The following is a 5000-nucleotide window of genomic DNA, read 5'->3' as shown; positions in this document are numbered from 1 at the left end:
TCGGGCAAGGCAGGCGGGAGCTTTCAGACCCCCCCCCCCCCCCCCCGCCGCCGTCCCCGCCGACTCCGTGCCGAGGCAAACCATGCCATACGAAAAACAAAAATCCCCCAATAACCCCGCCTCGAACACGACGCCGACACTCTCTCTCTCTCACAAACACACACACACACACACCCCCACCCCCCCCCACGCGCCCCCTCCCCTCCCCTCCCCTCCCCTCCCCTCCCCTCCCCTCCCCTCCCCTCCCCTCCCCTCCCCTCCCGCCGGCGGCTTTGCCGCCCCGGGCAAGGCAGGCGGGAGCTTTCAGACCCCCCCCCCCCCCCCCCGCCGCCGTCCCCGCCGACTCCGTGCCGAGGCAAACCATGCCATACGAAAAACAAAAATCCCCCAATAACCCCGCCTCGAACACGACGCCGACACTCTCTCTCTCTCACAAACACACACACACACACCCCCCCACCCCCCCCCACGCGCCCCCTCCCCTCCCCTCCCCTCCCCTCCCCTCCCCTCCCCTCCCCTCCCCTCCCGCCGGCGGCTTTGCCGCCCCGGGCAAGGCAGGCGGGAGCTTTCGGACCCCCCCCCCCCCCCCGCCGCCGTCCCCGCCGACTCCGTGCCGAGGCAAACCATGCCATACGAAAAACAAAAATCCCCCAATAACCCCGCCTCGAACACGACGCCGACACTCTCTCTCTCTCACAAACACACCCACACACCCACCCCCACCCCCCCCACGCGCCCCCTCCCCTCCCCTCCCCTCCCGTCCCGCCGGCGGCTTTGCCGCCGCGGGCAAGGCAGGCGGGAGCTTTCGGACCCCCCCCCCCCCCGCCGCCGTCCCCGCCGACTCCGTGCCGAGGCAAACCATGCCATACGAAAAACAAAAATCCCCCAATAACCCCGCCTCGAACACGACGCCGACACTCTCTCTCTCTCACAAACACACACACCCACCCACCCCCACCCCCCCCACGCGCCCCCTCCCCTCCCCTCCCCTCCCCTCCCGCCGGCGGCTTTGCCGCCGCGGGCAAGGCAGGCGGGAGATTTCAGACCCCCCCCCCCCCCCCCCGCCGCCGTCCCCGCCGACTCCGTGCCGAGGCAAACCATGCCATACGAAAAACAAAAATCCCCCAATAACCCCGCCTCGAACACGACGCCGACACTCTCTCTCTCTCTCACAAACACCCCCCCCCCCCACCCCCCCCCACGCCCTCCCCTCCCGCCGGCGGCTTTGCCGCCCCGGGCAAGGCAGGCGGGAGCTTTCGGCCCCCCCCCCCCCCCCCCCCCCCCCCCCCCCGCCGCCGTCCCCGCCGACTCCGGGCCCGGGCAAACCAAACCTAACCAAACCATAAAAAAACAACCAAACAAACAAAACCCACAAAAAAAAAAACCCACACCAAACACAACACCCCCCACTCCACCCCCTCCAAAGAAACCAACCCCAAACGACCCAAACAGAAATCGTCTCCGAAAAGGTACGCCATTTCCCTTCCCCCCCCGCACCCCAGCCTTACCTCTGCGCCACGCTCCCCGCCTGCTCGCCGCCCGTCTGTCGCCTGCCTCTACGCCAGCCTCCCTTCCCTGCCGTCCGCCGCGGCCGCGACTGAGGGCGGCACCCTTGAAGTGGCCGGGGGCGCGGTTGCCAGCAAGCGGGGGAGGCGCGCCCTGTGCAGGCTGCGGGCCCGCCAACCCCCCCCCACCCCTTTCCACGCCCTGCTGCTCCGGCGCGCCGGAGGGACAGTCTGCGGTCGGTAGCGGGGGGGGTGGGGGGAAACCGCACCCACCGGCCTGCAAGGAGGGAGGAGAGCGCGCACGCTGAGGGGGGGGGGGCCGCGGGGCAGCGTCTGCAGGCTCTCAGACACGTATTTTAACGTGTTTAATTCAGGGGGAGAAAAAAGGAGAAAAAAAAAAAAAAAAAAGCCAAACTAAAATGAAAGGACGGCGAGGGAAACAACGCCCCCCGCCCGCCCCCCCCCCCCCCCCCCCCCCCCCCGAATACCAAAGGCCGGCATGCGCCCGGTCGCGAAGTCTCCCAGCGGACGCTGAGCTCTCGGCGGGCTCTAGCCGCCTGTCCACGGGCGCCCGTCAGCCAGAGGGTGCGTGGAGGCAGTGGGTGGAGCGGAGCGGCTGGCCGGGGCGGTGAAGCCGGGCTACGGCTCTGTGTGTGCGCGCGCACGCGCGGGGTTGGGGGAGCGTCAGGTCAAAAAATTAAAAAAAAAATTAAAAAAAAAAAAATTTAAAAAAAAAGAAAAAAAAGAAAAAAAGAAGTTAAAAGCGCTGAAATCTCGTCAATGGGGGGGGGGGGAGGAGAACGGGAACAGGTATCAGGTTCGCTGAAATCTCGAAAATGGGGCGGGAGGAATATGCCGTCCGTGTCCGTCCCGTCGCTGCCCGGCCCGGCCCGGCCCGGCCCTGCCCGGCCCGGCCCGGCCGCCTCCCCGAGCATCCAGCGGCCGGAAGGTCTACCGATCTCCGCAGACAGACTGCCGGCAGGTCTACCGATCTCCGCAGACAGACTGCCGGCAGGTCTACCGATCTCCGCAGACAGACTGCCGGCAGGTCTACCGATCTCCGCAGACAGACTGCCGGCAGGTCTACCGGGCTCGGCAGGCTGCCGGCCGGTCTACCGGGCTCGGCAGCCTGCCGGCCGGTCTACCGGGCACCGCAGGCTGCCGGCCGGTCTACCGGGCTCGGCAGCCTGCCGGCCGGTCTACCGGGCACCGCAGGCTGCCGGCCGGTCTACCGGGCTCGGCAGGCTGCCGGCAGGTCTACCGGGCTCGGCAGGCTGCCGGCAGGTCTACCGGGCTCGGCAGGCTGCCGGCAGGTCTACCGGGCTCCGCAGGCTGCCGGCAGGTCTACCGGGCTCGGCAGGCTGCCGGCAGGTCTACCGGGCTCCGCAGGCTGCCGGCAGGTCTACCGGGCTCCGCAGGCTGCCGGAGTCCCGGGCGACCCGCAGGCGGCGGCACCGGCGAGCGCGAGGTGGCGTTGCCGGCGCGTCCGGCGAACGGGGCGCCCACGTCTACCGAGCTCCGGCGGGTCTTTGCCGCATTCGCGGGGCTGTGGGGTAGATTTGTTGTCCCCACCGCTTCCTCGGAGCTGTCGAAGGGGTCGCTGTTTTGCGCTGCCTCCAGTTGCGTCATGGTAAAGGTCGGCGTCGTTGGCGCGCCTCCCCCGGTGGGCCGAGATAGCGCTCCCTGGAGCTGGCCGGGGGCGAGGCCACATTGTTCAGTACTATGTGCGCGAGCGGTGGCTCGCTTCCGAGAAGGGATGACCGAGCCGCTACGGAGCCGGCAGCGGCAGGGGGCATAAGCGGCGGTGGTCAAGCGGCGGCGGCGCCACGACCACCGTTCGTTCTTCGTCGGAGCGTAAGAGAGAGAGGGCTCTGCGGGGAGGGCGAAGCCCGGCGGCGGTGGCCGAGCGAGCACGCCTTTGGGACCGCTGTCTGAGAGGGCCGTGGGGAGAGTGGAGGTCGCGCGCGCGGCTTTCCCGCGGCCCTGGGGGGCCCGCTGAGAGCAATCGGTGGTGGAAAGAGGTGTTGAGTCGCCTGTTGGGAGAGGAGGCCGGCGAAGGCCAGGGGCCGAGGCGGCGGCGCTGCTGCTTTGCCTCCTTGTCCCGTTTTTTGCCGTGCGGTTGAGAGAGAGAACGGCCCACCCGCGAGAGCGGGCGGGCAGGTGAAGCCTGCCAGCCGGTGGTGATGGGACCGGCACTCGAACGCTGGAAGGGCCAGGGAGGGAGTCCAGGCCGCCGTGGCCTTTCCCTGGCCCCCCTAGACGTGTCCCGACCGTGGCAAAAGCCCGAGAGGTGCGTGTTTTTGGGGGGGGCGCGCTGGTCGGGAAGCTGGGCATGGTGTTCAGCCCACCCGTGGATGTCGCTGGTTCCTGAGCGTCCCCGTGCCCCGTGGACGGCGACTCGGTTTTTTGTTTGGCTTTTTTTTTTTTTAAATTACTTTTTTTTTTTTTTTTTTTTTTTTTTTTTGTGTCCGGCCTTAAGCTGGAGACCGCGTAAGCGGCCAGACGAGGGGAGAAAGTGCGGTGGTGGCAGCAGGTCCCGGTGGCCAGCAGCTGAGTGCAGCTTGTCCGGTGAAGCTCTCGAGCTCGCCGCGGCCTTGCGCCCCCCCCCCCCCCCCCGCGCGGCTCCCAAGAGCCCGATGACGGCGGCACGGGTGAGAGGCGGCGGCGCCTCGCCCTGTTTTTTTTTTTCCGCCGCGGGCGGCCTGTGGTGTCTGGCTTGCCCCCCCTGGCTCAGGGTGTGCTGGAGGGCTCGGTGAAGGGGGACTGCACGGGCGAAGGTGCCTTCGCCTCGTTCCCTGCATTTTTATCCCCTTTTTTTCCTTCAGCGGCGGCTTGCCTCGGCCCCGGATACCCGGGAGTGGTTGTGGCTGAGAGGCGTGGCGGCGCGCCTTTTTCTTCCCCCCCCCCCCCCCCCCCAGGCCAGTGGGGTCCCCCATTGGTGTGTGCAATGGCCGGCGGCGGTCGCCGGCCCTCTCGAACGCTAGAGAAGCGAACCGGGGGAGTTGAGCCTGCCGTGGCTTTTCCCCGGTCCACCTCGTTTTCGCTCAAAAGGGAACCGTTGTCCGGAGCGGGTGGCCGTCGGCCCCTCCTGCTGCTCCCCTACGACTTTGACCGAGCCAAACCCGCAGGCAGCGCCCGCTGAGGCGTCGATGGCACGTCGGAGAGGCTCCGTGGCGGGCCGGCCCTGCCGGTGTCGAGGCCGTCGCAGCACCTCTCGCGGATGTTGCTCGCTCGCACGCACGCAGAGCCCCGCGTCCGCCGCTTGCCCCGCTCCGGGGTGGCGTAGGGCGCGCGCGGCTGTCGCTGTCGCCAGGACCGTGGCCCGTGGGGGCCTCCGCTTGTTTGTCTCGTTGCTTTCCTTTGCCGATCGATGAGGCCTTTCGGGTCGCGTCGGAGAGGGCCCCCGGCGGGCCGGCTCTTCCGCGTGCTCTCCGCCCTGGGGAGCTGCGGTGGTGTCCGGTGTTCAGGCAGGGCGGTCTCCTTTCCAATTCGCTT

This window comes from Leptosomus discolor, unplaced genomic scaffold, assembly GCF_034619465.1.
Source record: "Leptosomus discolor isolate bLepDis1 unplaced genomic scaffold, bLepDis1.hap2 HAP2_SCAFFOLD_265, whole genome shotgun sequence".
Taxonomy (NCBI): domain Eukaryota; kingdom Metazoa; phylum Chordata; class Aves; order Leptosomiformes; family Leptosomidae; genus Leptosomus; species Leptosomus discolor.
This window is presented reverse-complemented; position numbering follows the sequence as displayed.